The sequence below is a fragment of the Pezoporus flaviventris genome, unplaced genomic scaffold (assembly GCF_033815535.1).
Source record: "Pezoporus flaviventris isolate CSIRO_AGI_PZ_B2104156 unplaced genomic scaffold, CSIRO_AGI_Pfla_v1 ptg000650l, whole genome shotgun sequence".
In the NCBI taxonomy this organism is placed as follows: domain Eukaryota; kingdom Metazoa; phylum Chordata; class Aves; order Psittaciformes; family Psittacidae; genus Pezoporus; species Pezoporus flaviventris.
In genome coordinates, this window is record NW_026893196.1 from 1 (window position 1) to 14,873 (window position 14,873).

The 14,873-nt window shown below is 47.4% G+C and overlaps 1 pseudogene; it reads right to left on the reverse strand.

Moving 5' to 3' along the window:
• Nucleotides 1-13,883: 13,883 nt before the first annotated feature.
• LOC133264136 (Y+L amino acid transporter 2-like) lies at nucleotides 13,884-14,423 on the reverse strand (annotated as a pseudogene).
• Nucleotides 14,424-14,873: the final 450 nt, after the last annotated feature.

Consider the following 14,873-nt stretch of genomic DNA (forward strand, 5'->3'; position numbering starts at 1 on the left):
TTAGAGGCACACATATTTAGCGATGTTACTTTTCATTTGCCCCCCAAGTGATGTTTTGTAGTCATTCATTTTTTCTCTTCTTCTATCTCATTCTGCTTGGGGTATTCACGGTCAGCTCCTGTAGCTGAGTCATCAGGTTTTTCCATTTTGTCTGTCCGGCCCATGGCAAGGCTTGACAAACTTTGCAGGCAGTCGCCATGGACCTGTAGGCAGGAGGACACAAATATACCCCCTCCCCCAGGTTATCAGTTCTTGAGAAGCAGACAGGTTAAACTGCACATTGTTAACTGTCGAGGAGTTTGCTGCATCATTGCTCTTCCCCCCCCCCTTTTTTTTTTATTTTTTTATTTTTTATTTTTTTTACCCTGCAAAAGCCGGCCTGCTTGGCAGCAGCTACAGCCGCCTGCCTGTTTCAGCATCAACTATAAATACCTGCCGGCAGCCGCACTTTTACATTAACTCTTTCATGCCCGAAATGTTAAACAGATACCCGTTGAAAGCTTTTACATGAACCCAGCAAGAAAAATACACAGAACACCGTCTGCCCTCAGCACATACACACACACACGCGTATGGGATCCCACAAGCACACGCCACACAACTACAATATTTGAAGCACAATATCCAGACAATCATTACTCCCACTACAGTTCCACGTACAGAACATGGCACAAGGACCCTGTGGAGACTGATAGCAAACCAGCTCCGAGAAGCATCACTGCAGTGCGAGGTGGCAGGCTCAACCTTAGCGGGCATCCCCGCAGAGGCTCTGCCTCCCCCACATAGTATGAGGCTTGGGCTTTTATACTGACCAAAATGCACACTCATTCTGACACAGGTGGCCAGCCTGTGCTGGAAGAAGTGGCCAGCAGTATCTACAAAGGTCTCCAAGGGTTGATAGAAACCTGGACATACTTATATTTACCAACTTCTAGTACATGAGTATCACAGAGAAACTGTATGGGCTCCCCCTGTCAATTGCAAGAAAAATCATAATATATACAGCTTGAGTATAAGAGGATTTTAACCCATATGTGGTCACTGCTTGTCAGGCCTCCTTAACTATTTTGAGATCAAGAGCTTCCCACTCTTTAGCCCCCTGCTGTGTAGTAAACACAGGATATGCAGAGATGCCCATTGCAGAAAATTCACCAGTAATGATCACATCTTTGGTTAACCATTGTTGCAGCTGAGCGTCTCCAGGGCCAGTGAGTCTGAGCAGACCGACCCAGGAGACGAAGAGTCAGAGTCTGGAAGCAGAGGATATAAATCTGGCTCGAATCCAGAGGATTCGGGGGCTGATCCTGGGCCGAACTCAGGGTCTCCGTTGCTCGCAGCTATGTCTTTCTTGTCAGATGTCTCTCGTTTGGTATGTGGCCATCTGCAGACCTGGCTCCTCCGTAACCGAGTTAAAAATTTCCACTCTAGGGCATAGTGGGTTGGAAAGGCTCGCAGTTCCTTTAAATCTCCCGCTAGCGCATAATCTCTATTTTCTACTGCGTTCTTCAAAATGATGCCCCAATCGATCCGGCGCCGAAGCACCACCCTCTTCCTTTCAGCTTCCTCGACATTTATCATGTGTATCCCTTCTAATATACTTTCTCTGTCCTTTTCAAAGTCCCTACTTTCAGAACTGGGGTGGTGGGGGAGCAGGGGGTTACACCTCCTCCACGGCACCTTCTGATGAAGAAGGGGGAGAAAAGGAAGGGGGGGGGGGGGGAAACCCTGTGCTCCCGCGAGTTGGGGGAAACGAGTTGTAATCTTCCCCCGGCTTCAACCGACCGGGGACGTCTGTTCCTAGTTTCTCTGTTGCTACCGCGGCAGTTTTCTTTTCTGCCTTGTATCTTTTTATACAGTTTATTACTTCTCTCCGTGGTTTACCGAGTTTCTTTGCCGTTTTATCATCATTAAGCATTGAGTCAAAGAGTTCATCACCAAACTTTCACCACTCACTCTGCTCAAAAGCTGTATTAGGATCTACAAAAAATCCCTTAGCCTTCCCTACATCCACTAGACCTGCTAGGTGCTTTAGAGTCTCAGGCTCAATTCCCCGCTTTTATGAAAAGCACTGTAATAAGTCCAGGGCTACCTCTTGGTCCATTTTCATGGCCGGCCTTTTCTGGATCGTCTTCTTCTGGATCGTCCTGTAACCTCGGTCTCCGGATCGGCCTCCCGACGCAGCAGTGTCTGGTTCGCCTCAGCGGCGGACTCCTTTCGGTTAGTCCAAGCACCCGGGTCCGTCACGCCACTGCAGCAGCATTGCCCGCGCTCCCCGGCCGCTGCCGCTGGCGCCGCTCATTCGCCCTTCCGGGTCCCTGATTCTCAGGGCCCTGTATTCTGGGTCCCCGTCAACCGGGGCCCTGTATTCCGGGTCCCCGCTAACCGGGGCCCTGTATTCCGGGTCCCCGGTAGCCGGGGCCCTGTAGTCCATGGTCCCTGTTCGGGCAGCATTTGTAAGCGGCGAGGAGAAGCAAGACACGCCAACCCAATATGGGTGATAAGCAAACTTCTACTTTATTTGTGGCGCACTTCGCTTATATCCACGTGGTGTTTAGCCACGCCTCCTAGTCACAACAGTATTGGTTAGTTCTACACAGCTTCCTTCACATTCTCCTCCCACATTCGGTTTCCGGTTACCTGTGAGGCCTACACCTTGCTCTGCTCTCACAAGGCCTCTAAGGATCCATGGCCTTGCTCTTGGAGCCGTTCTGCAACAGATAAATATGAAGGAGAACAATCCTGAGGTGCGCATGCCTTTGGAGGAACTATCCCCCATGCGCCTCAGCGCTGAATAAAAGCATACCTACTAGTCCCGGGTTCAGCATTAGCAGTCATTTTTCTCCCTCTTGGTAGCTGGTGCAGTTCTGTGTTTTGACTTTCGGCCTGGGAACAGAGCTGATAACGGTGATGTTTTGCTTTGGCCAAGGACTTTGTGAGCCTCCTGCTCTGCCAGGGAGGAGGGAAGTCGGGAGGAAGCAGAGACAGGACACCTGACCCAAGCTAGCCAAAGAGGTTTTCCATACCACAGCATGTCATGCCCGGAGTGGGGGGTAACTGTGAGTTACCTGGAAGGACACTGGGTCTTCAGGATGGGACTCATTTTTGGCAGTTGGTGTCGTATTCTCTCCCCTTGTTATTTTCTCTTATTGTTGTCGTTGGTGGTAGCGGTGGTGATTTGTGTTGTACATTGGTTGCTGGACTGTTCTTGTCTCGACCCGTGGGAGTTGCACTCTTTCGATCCTCCTCCCCATCCCTCCAGGAGCGGGCAAGGGGAGAGCCCCAGGGGGGGGGATTGATTGCTTCCAGCCCAGCATCACTCACTGGGAGTGAGTGAACAAACTGTCTGGCTAGACGTTAAACCATGGCACTACTTTACAACTTTAATGAGTTGTGGAGTCTACCTTTGCATCAATTTGGTGAGCCAGGCAGGAGACCTCTGCTCGGCTGCAGGATCGGGTGAGGGGTGGACATCCTAGGCGCTTCAGGCCGCTTGCCTGGAGGAGCTCCACTTCTCGTCCCCTCACTGAGGGGACAGACAACAACCTGTGCTGGCTGCAGAAAACGGTATGCTTGTAATTTAGGGGGGCTGTAAGTCGTATGCTTAGCCAGGGCTGCTGGTAAGCCACGCAGAGACGTCTGGTGCACAGCGTAGTCCCTGTACTGGGAAAGGCAGGGCTTGCCTGGTCTCTCAGAGGATCCTTCTGTTGTGGGGTTGCTGAAGATTTAAGAACAACACGTGCCAAGCGCTTGAGCCACGAAATGAAGGTACGCCACGTAGATGCTCATGTACCCAAGAGTCGGGCCACTGAGGAACACCAGAACAACCGACAAGTGGATAAAGCTGCTAAGATTGAAGTGGCTCAGATGGACTTAGAGTGACAGCATAAGGGTGAATTATTTTTGGCCCGGTGGGCCCATGACACTTCAGGCCATCAGGGCAGAAATGCAACATGCATATGGGCTCGTGATCGAGGGGTGGACTTGACAATGGACACTATTGCCCAGGTCATACACGACTGTGAAACATGTGCTGCAATTAAGCAAGCCAAGCGGTTAAAGCCTCTTTGGTATGGAGGATGATGGCTGAAGTGCAAATGTGGGGAGGCCTGGAAGACTGATTATATCACACTCTCTCTCCTGCTCTGAAAGACTGTTACAAGAGATGGAGCCCGACATTATGGACCGGATGAACTCAGCATCTTTACAGGGATTGGTCCATCGACTAAGGAATGAGTTCTCTCTCTTTGTGTGTGTGTGGATGTACATATATATATATGCGACAGGAGTGATGGCATATTGAAAAATGTGGGATCTGAGCATGACATGAATGGTATGGAATAAGGGGTGGATACTGTCCTGGGCTCAGCAGTAGCAGTCATTTTTCTCAGTCTTGGTGGCTGGTGCAGTGCTGTGGTTTTGACTTTCAGCCTGGGAACAACGCTGATAACACCGATGTTTTTGGTTGTTGATAAGTAATGTTTACTCTGCCCAAGGACTTTTCCGAGTCTCATGCTCTGCCAGAGAGGAGGGGAAACCGGGAGGAAGCAGAGACAGGACACCTGACCCCAACTAGCCAAAGAGGTATTCCATACCACAGCACGTCATGCCCAGTATATAAACTGGGGGCAGTTACCCAGGAGGGCTAGTTCACTGCTTGGGTCGGGCTGGGTATCGGTCCGTGAGTGGTGAGCGGTTGTATTTTCTCCCCTTGTTATTTCCCTTATCATTATTTTTATTGGTGGTAGCAACAGTAGTTTTGTGCTATACCTTAGTTACTGGACCGTTCTTATCTCAACCTGTGGGAGCTACATTCTTTCGATTCTTCTCACCATCCCTCTGGGAGTGGGGGGAGGAAGGGGGGTGAATGAGCAAGCGGCTGCGTGGTTCTGGGTTGCCGGCTGGGCTTAAACCACGACACTAACCAATGTTCAGCCTTCCACTCCCAGCAACTTAATACATTACTAATCATATCCAGAGCTAAGGATTTGGCACACAACATCAGCCCTGTCAGGCCAGGGAGAAGCACAGGCTTTAACAGAACAGCGAAATGAAATCAGCGCGGGGTACGTCTCAGTACTGATACCTACAGCAGGGCAGAACAAGCAGTTAAACCATAAAATGGACTGTTAAAGAAAGTTGTTCCACCTATATGAGAGTAATCTTGCTATCACATGTCTCCACTAAAGAGAAAGGTGCCAAATCTCCTCTTTGAGCAGCAAGTGTAGAGGACATCATATTGTCTTCCAACGTCAACCCTGGAAATGTAAAATACATATGCAAACACTTTTAATAGGAAATACCTAAATATTAAGTAACACACACAGTGCAATCATAAAGTTTCATTCTTTTGATACAGCAGAACAGTCCTGATATGAAGCAGGCAGACAGTTGTTCCTCTATATTGACTAACAGAGCTGGCTGATTATAAATATTTCAACGTTTTATGCGCATACAAAATGCTGCTTTTTCAAAGCAGCTTTACTACAGCTACAGTTAACCATGAGCATAAAGAATAATCTTGAATAAATGATCTTTTGAAATACTACCACAGTATTTATGCATGTCTAAATTGAGAAGCTATTGTAAAATATTTTACACCAGAATTTATAGCACAAGAGCAACCCTTAGACCACACCGAGTATCTTGAGGTTTGGTTTAATATACCTCTGAGGGAAAACAAACTTTTTCTCCCATTTTTGCAATGTAAGTAGACCTGGAAGAGTTAAATATCTTGTTCTGCTTCTGAATGAGAAAATGTTAATTCACTAACTAAGCTTAACATCTCTGTATATTGTTGGTTGTTTACTTCTAAAGTGATCTCGTCTCTTTTGAAAGTAATAGTCGCTCCCAGATGTTCTAACAAATCTCTCCCCAAAAGAGCTTTTGGGGAGTTAGGCATATACAAAAACTTATGAATGCCCCATTGTTTTTCCAATTGATATTTTAATGGTTTACAAAAGTATGTCTTCTCGCCTTGGCCAGTTGCCCTTTTTACCATCATCTCCTACAGGTATTAGGGCTTGATTTAAAACAGAATATTTTCCTCCTGTGTCTATTAAAAATTCAATCTTTTCTTGTTCATTCCCTAGCTCCATTATAATTAGTGGATCTACTAGGGTAGGTTCTCCAGGTCCCTGTCAGTCTAGTTCCAATTCAGTCACCGGAGCAACCCCATGGCACTCCCCCTCCCAGGGCAGTCTCACTTCCAGCTTCCAAACTCCCCATAGAATGCACGCTGATCCAGTTCCACAGAAGAAGAGGCCACTCCCCCACCTCCGCCCGACATTCCCCCTCCACCAGGTTCAAAGCAACCACCACAGCTGTGGCTATAGCATGACACAGCTTTTTCTTTTCTACCTATTCATTCCTATATGCTCTCCATGCTTCCTCCTTCACTCCCATCCACATTTATTCAACAACCCCTCAGTCATGTCTGTCAACATGTCTGTTCCCGCATGTTTGCCTGCCCCAGCACCCATTCCATGCTCAAACACAGGAGCTGCTCGAGCTCCCATCCTTTCCCCGTTGTTTTGTTTTTGTTTTTTTCTCTCACAGTTGCTCACCCTGCTCTGCAGGGGCTGCAGATGCCTGCCTCTGCAACAGCAGTTCTATTTTAACCCTTTCTTAACTCTGAATGTGAATCTGTCCTTGTTGCCAGTGACAGCAATCTCCTCCTCCTTATCAATATCTGATAGGACAGATACAGAGGGTGCTCCTCTCAGAGGTACTTGTGTGGCATAGTTTAAACCCAGCCAGACAGCTCGTTCACTCACTCCCCCCCCCTTTTCCTCCCTCTTTCCTTCCTTCCCCCCACCCCCTTCCCCACTCCCAGAGGGATGGGGAGGAGAATCGAAAAAATGCAACTCCCACAGGTTGAGACAAGAGCAGTCCAGTAACTAATGTGTAACACAAATGTGATAGCAAGATTACTCTCATATAGGTGGAACAACTTTCTTTAACAGTCCATTTTATGGTTTAACTGCTTGTTCTGCCCTGCTGTAGGTATCAGTACTGAGACGTACCCCGCGCTGATTTCATTTCGCTGTTCTGTTAAAGCCTGTGCTTCTCCCTGGCCTGACAGGGCTGATGTTGTGTGCCAAATCCTTAGCTCTGGATATGATTAGTAATGTATTAAGTTGCTGGGAGTGGAAGGCTGAACATTGGTTAGTGTCGTGGTTTAAGCCCAGCCGGCAACCCAGAACCACGCAGCCGCTTGCTCATTCACCCCCCTTCCTCCCCCCACTCCCAGAGGGATGGTGAGAAGAATCGAAAGAATGTAGCTCCCACAGGTTGAGATAAGAACGGTCCAGTAACTAAGGTATAGCACAAAACTACTGTTGCTACCACCAATAAAAATAATGATAAGGGAAATAACAAGGGGAGAAAATACAACCGCTCACCACTCACGGACCGATACCCAGCCCGACCCAAGCAGTGAACTAGCCCTCCTGGGTAACTGCCCCCAGTTTATATACTGGGCATGACGTGCTGTGGTATGGAATACCTCTTTGGCTAGTTGGGGTCAGGTGTCCTGTCTCTGCTTCCTCCCGGTTTCCCCTCCTCTCTGGCAGAGCATGAGACTCGGAAAAGTCCTTGGGCAGAGTAAACATTACTTATCAACAACCAAAAACATCGGTGTTATCAGCGTTGTTCCCAGGCTGAAAGTCAAAACCACAGCACTGCACCAGCCACCAAGACTGAGAAAAATGACTGCTACTGCTGAGCCCAGGACAGTATCCACCCCTTATTCCATACCATTCATGTCATGCTCAGATCCCACATTTTTCAATATGCCATCACTCCTGTCGCATATATATATATGTACATCCACACACACACAAAGAGAGAGAACTCATTCCTTAGTCGATGGACCAATCCCTGTAAAGATGCTGAGTTCATCCGGTCCATAATGTCGGGCTCCATCTCTTGTAACAGTCTTTCAGAGCAGGAGAGAGAGTGTGATATAATCAGTCTTCCAGGCCTCCCCACATTTGCACTTCAGCCATCATCCTCCATACCAAAGAGGCTTTAACCGCTTGGCTTGCTTAATTGCAGCACATGTTTCACAGTCGTGTATGACCTGGGCAATAGTGTCCATTGTCAAGTCCACCCCTCGATCACGAGCCCATATGCATGTTGCATTTCTGCCCTGATGGCCTGAAGTGTCATGGGCCCACCGGGCCAAAAATAATTCACCCTTATGCTGTCACTCTAAGTCCATCTGAGCCACTTCAATCTTAGCAGCTTTATCCACTTGTCGGTTGTTCTGGTGTTCCTCAGTGGCCCGACTCTTGGGTACATGAGCATCTACGTGGCGTACCTTCATTTCGTGGCTCAAGCGCTTGGCACGTGTTGTTCTTAAATCTTCAGCAACCCCACAACAGAAGGATCCTCTGAGAGACCAGGCAAGCCCTGCCTTTCCCAGTACAGGGACTACGCTGTGCACCAGACGTCTCTGCGTGGCTTACCAGCAGCCCTGGCTAAGCATACGACTTACAGCCCCCCTAAATTACAAGCATACCGTTTTCTGCAGCCAGCACAGGTTGTTGTCTGTCCCCTCAGTGAGGGGACGAGAAGTGGAGCTCCTCCAGGCAAGCGGCCTGAAGCGCCTAGGATGTCCACCCCTCACCCGATCCTGCAGCCGAGCAGAGGTCTCCTGCCTGGCTCACCAAATTGATGCAAAGGTAGACTCCACAACTCATTAAAGTTGTAAAGTAGTGCCATGGTTTAACGTCTAGCCAGACAGTTTGTTCACTCACTCCCAGTGAGTGATGCTGGGCTGGAAGCAATCAATCCCCCCCCCTGGGGCTCTCCCCTTGCCCGCTCCTGGAGGGATGGGGAGGAGGATCGAAAGAGTGCAACTCCCACGGGTCGAGACAAGAACAGTCCAGCAACCAATGTACAACACAAATCACCACCGCTACCACCAACGACAACAATAAGAGAAAATAACAAGGGGAGAGAATACGACACCAACTGCCAAAAATGAGTCCCATCCTGAAGACCCAGTGTCCTTCCAGGTAACTCACAGTTACCCCCCACTCCGGGCATGACATGCTGTGGTATGGAAAACCTCTTTGGCTAGCTTGGGTCAGGTGTCCTGTCTCTGCTTCCTCCCGACTTCCCTCCTCCCTGGCAGAGCAGGAGGCTCACAAAGTCCTTGGCCAAAGCAAAACATCACCGTTATCAGCTCTGTTCCCAGGCCGAAAGTCAAAACACAGAACTGCACCAGCTACCAAGAGGGAGAAAAATGACTGCTAATGCTGAACCCGGGACTAGTAGGTATGCTTTTATTCAGCGCTGAGGCGCATGGGGGATAGTTCCTCCAAAGGCATGCGCACCTCAGGATTGTTCTCCTTCATATTTATCTGTTGCAGAACGGCTCCAAGAGCAAGGCCATGGATCCTTAGAGGCCTTGTGAGAGCAGAGCAAGGTGTAGGCCTCACAGGTAACCGGAAACCGAATGTGGGAGGAGAATGTGAAGGAAGCTGTGTAGAACTAACCAATACTGTTGTGACTAGGAGGCGTGGCTAAACACCACGTGGATATAAGCGAAGTGCGCCACAAATAAAGTAGAAGTTTGCTTATCACCCATATTGGGTTGGCGTGTCTTGCTTCTCCTCGCCGCTTACAAATGCTGCCCGAACAGGGACCATGGACTACAGGGCCCCGGCTACCGGGGACCCGGAATACAGGGCCCCGGTTAGCGGGGACCCGGAATACAGGGCCCCGGTTGACGGGGACCCAGAATACAGGGCCCTGAGAATCAGGGACCCGGAAGGGCGAATGAGCGGCGCCAGCGGCAGCGGCCGGGGAGCGCGGGCAATGCTGCTGCAGTGGCGTGACGGACCCGGGTGCTTGGACTAACCGAAAGGAGTCCGCCGCTGAGGCGAACCAGACACTGCTGCGTCGGGAGGCCGATCCGGAGACCGAGGTTACAGGACGATCCAGAAGAAGACGATCCAGAAAAGGCCGGCCATGAAAATGGACCAAGAGGTAGCCCTGGACTTATTACAGTGCTTTTCATAAAAGCGGGGAATTGAGCCTGAGACTCTAAAGCACCTAGCAGGTCTAGTGGATGTAGGGAAGGCTAAGGGATTTTTTGTAGATCCTAATACAGCTTTTGAGCAGAGTGAGTGGTGAAAGTTTGGTGATGAACTCTTTGACTCAATGCTTAATGATGATAAAACGGCAAAGAAACTCGGTAAACCACGGAGAGAAGTAATAAACTGTATAAAAAGATACAAGGCAGAAAAGAAAACTGCCGCGGTAGCAACAGAGAAACTAGGAACAGACGTCCCCGGTCGGTTGAAGCCGGGGGAAGATTACAACTCGTTTCCCCCAACTCGCGGGAGCACAGGGTTTCCCCCCCCCCCCCCTTCCTTTTCTCCCCCTTCTTCATCAGAAGGTGCCGTGGAGGAGGTGTAACCCCCTGCTCCCCCACCACCCCAGTTCTGAAAGTAGGGACTTTGAAAAGGACAGAGAAAGTATATTAGAAGGGATACACATGATAAATGTCGAGGAAGCTGAAAGGAAGAGGGTGGTGCTTCGGCGCCGGATCGATTGGGGCATCATTTTGAAGAACGCAGTAGAAAATAGAGATTATGCGCTAGCGGGAGATTTAAAGGAACTGCGAGCCTTTCCAACCCACTATGCCCTAGAGTGGAAATTTTTAACTCGGTTACGGAGGAGCCAGGTCTGCAGATGGCCACATACCAAACGAGAGACATCTGACAAGAAAGACATAGCTGCGAGCAACGGAGACCCTGAGTTCGGCCCAGGATCAGCCCCCGAATCCTCTGGATTCGAGCCAGATTTATATCCTCTGCTTCCAGACTCTGACTCTTCGTCTCCTGGGTCGGTCTGCTCAGACTCACTGGCCCTGGAGACGCTCAGCTGCAACAATGGTTAACCAAAGATGTGATCATTACTGGTGAATTTTCTGCAATGGGCATCTCTGCATATCCTGTGTTTACTACACAGCAGGGGGCTAAAGAGTGGGAAGCTCTTGATCTCAAAATAGTTAAGGAGGCCTGACAAGCAGTGACCACATATGGGTTAAAATCCTCTTATACTCAAGCTGTATATATTATGATTTTTCTTGCAATTGACAGGGGGAGCCCATACAGTTTCTCTGTGATACTCATGTACTAGAAGTTGGTAAATATAAGTATGTCCAGGTTTCTATCAACCCTTGGAGACCTTTGTAGATACTGCTGGCCACTTCTTCCAGCACAGGCTGGCCACCTGTGTCAGAATGAGTGTGCATTTTGGTCAGTATAAAAGCCCAAGCCTCATACTATGTGGGGGAGGCAGAGCCTCTGCGGGGATGCCCGCTAAGGTTGAGCCTGCCACCTCGCACTGCAGTGATGCTTCTCGGAGCTGGTTTGCTATCAGTCTCCACAGGGTCCTTGTGCCATGTTCTGTACGTGGAACTGTAGTGGGAGTAATGATTGTCTGGATATTGTGCTTCAAATATTGTAGTTGTGTGGCGTGTGCTTGTGGGATCCCATACGCGTGTGTGTGTGTATGTGCTGAGGGCAGACGGTGTTCTGTGTATTTTTCTTGCTGGGTTCATGTAAAAGCTTTCAACGGGTATCTGTTTAACATTTCGGGCATGAAAGAGTTAATGTAAAAGTGCGGCTGCCGGCAGGTATTTATAGTTGATGCTGAAACAGGCAGGCGGCTGTAGCTGCTGCCAAGCAGGCCGGCTTTTGCAGGGGTAAAAAAAATAAAAAATAAAAAAATAAAAAAAAAAGGGGGGGGGGAAGAGCAATGATGCAGCAAACTCCTCGACAGTTAACAATGTGCAGTTTAACCTGTCTGCTTCTCAAGAACTGATAACCTGGGGGAGGGGGTATATTTGTGTCCTCCTGCCTACAGGTCCATGGCGACTGCCTGCAAAGTTTGTCAAGCCTTGCCATGGGCCGGACAGACAAAATGGAAAAACCTGATGACTCAGCTACAGGAGCTGACCGTGAATACCCCAAGCAGAATGAGATAGAAGAAGAGAAAAAATGAATGACTACAAAACATCACTTGGGGGCAAATGAAAAGTAACATCCTAAATATGTGTGCTTCTAAAGTAGCTATTATTAGAGGTTGTGATTTTGTATATGAAACCACCTGTATTTACTAGCTAGTTGCTAATAAGAAACTGCACCTTGTATTGTATAGATTTGTCACTTGTAAAAGAGATGTTAGAGTATGGAAATTTGTAGTAGCTGCTAGAAAATGCTAAGGCAAAAGCTAGAAAGATTTTAATACAATGGTAGTGTTATAAAGCAGGTAATGGAACAAATTAAGAGGGTGGGAGAATTCCACTGGTAAGAAATTTCTTTGACTAGTCCCTCACTGCCATCAGCATCTTCAACATGCTGCTGCACCCTGTAATAGTTACTCTGCTAATGTAAATGTGTGTGTGCCTTGCTGTAGTAGCGACTTGTTACTGGATAAAACAAAAGGGGGGAGATGTGGAGACAGTGTTCTCACGGGAGAGTGCATAATTGGTACATAAACTCTGAATAATCCTGAAAGATACAGCAAGGCAATGAGAGGCCCGAAGAAGCTTGAGCAAGCAAGATAAGAGGCTGGAATTCACCAAGTTAATGAGAACTGTGGACTGTTGGCAAGCTTTCAAGGTTGAGTTCTCACACCTGTGTTTAACCAATTATATGTTAGTCACTAAGGGTCTTCAAGACATGTATCCAATCATAATATGCCAAATCACTGTAAGTACTTCGGCCAGGGCCTTGGCTCAGTTAAACAAGCTAGGCTGCTGGCTTGCTAAGCAGACAAATGCTACATCAAAGGCAATTTCTCATTTGTTGTTTGATGTTGACTCTGTAAGACATGCAACACTGCAGAACCTTTTGTTGTTGGAACAGGGACATGGATGTGAAGAGTTTGATGGAATGTGTTGTATGAATCTTTCTGGTCATTCTAATTCGATACATGCACAGCTGAAAACCCTGGCTCAGCTTACCCAACAATTGCAAGTGAGCAATGACCTAGGGATAACTAAATGGTGGTCCTCATGGGGCATTACAGATTGACTTAAAACACTGCTATTTGAAGGACTGCGCTTATGTATCATTGTTATTTCAATCATTGTAGTTGTTAGACTTGCTTATAGTTGCGTGGTGAAAACAAGTGAACAGAACGACCCACAATGTTTTGCTCGCACAAAAGAAAAAGGGGGGAATTGTTGCAGAATGGCTCTAACAGCAAGGCCATGGATCCTTAGAGGCCTTGTGCGAGCAAAGCAAGGTGTAGGCCTCACAGGTAACCGGAAACCGAATGTGGGAGGAGAATGTGAAGGAAGCTGTGTAGAACTAACCAATACTGTTGTGACTAGGAGGCGTGGCTAAACACCACGTGGATATAAGCAAAGTGCGCCACAAATAAAGTAGAAGTTTGCTTATCACCCATACTGGGTTGGCGTGTCTTGCTTCTCCTCGCCGCTTACATTTATCCTCTGAACTATTGCATATTCATGAGGTTACACAACACGCCTATACATATTCATGACCTATCCCCGCTTCATATTATAATGAGGTAAAAGGTCCTTGCTTGTGTAGGGTCTCCTGGTGGTCATGGGCGAGGGTCTCAAGATGAAGTAGACGAGTCTTCCCTGAAGTTTTCATCTCTAGTCGTTGCGCATGTTCCCTTGTGATTTAGTCACTGTCCAAACCACAAAGCAGATTTCAGTCGGTTTAGGGGTCCAGAGAAAAGGAGTTACTGTTCCTTCCTCTTATCAATAGCCTTGGTCCTCCCACTCTGTTCCAGCAAGCACGATAAGTGTTGAGCACGTATTTGTTGAGTAAGCACGAGTAAGCAGTAACATTGTTAAACAAACAGCTTCACCCTAACCCCCCTGTACATCAGTTAACCCTTCGCATCACTATGAGATGGCAAGCCAAATACGGAGGATCACAAGAAGGGAAGAAAGTTAGCAAAGGTGATGGCAATAATTGCCTGACTGGTTGGTTCAACAATTAGGGGTGAGGTCCACAAATGAATAAAAACAATGAAGCTCCCAAGATTCCAAAATAGATGCATAGCTGGCTTCTGACTTCGTAATAGTGGTTCCAAGTTCAGCATAGCAGAGGGCTCCAAAGACTGAAAAAAATCCCTCCAATTGCCCAAATTACTAGAGACAATCTATAAGATCTGCTGTAGATGAGAACTCCTTTGGGAGAGACAAAGATACCTGAGCCAATCATGTTGCCCACTATAAGGCATATCCTATTTATCAAAGATATATCTTTCTTCAGTTGCATTGGATTTTGGTTTCCATCCTGCATTTAACAGCTGTCACTTATATCTGTCCTGTCTGATTTGTCTGGGCTGTATTCAGCCAGTGAATTATCCGACTTCATAAGATCTTTCTTCCATTCTGGAAAAAAACATGAATTTTCCATGACTCCAAATCACACTCTAAACCAAAACATAGCTGAAATAAATATATATTTTTTTTTAATCCCAGGACGTCCTTGACAAGTCTTCTTTACACCTTTTTACCTCACAATTCACAAAGGCAAATTGAGAAATTCCCTTTTGTTGCTTCATATATGTTCTTACACAACAGTAAATTCATGCATAGTTAAACAGAAAAAACAACACGCACAGAACAAGAGACAAATTCCAATATAACTTAAGCTGAGAAAGGAACTTGTACCTTTAGGAAAAAATAAAATGAAACAAAACACACAAACAACCAAAACCGTAGGAAGCACAGAATTAAGGGATTACAATGTTGAAAAGAAAGAAAGAACAGATGGAAGCAAAGAGAGGTGATGTAGAAAAGCAATCACCCTAAGACCTAGCTGGAAGTTCTAAGTATGAACATAGATTTATTGCAGTACTAAAAA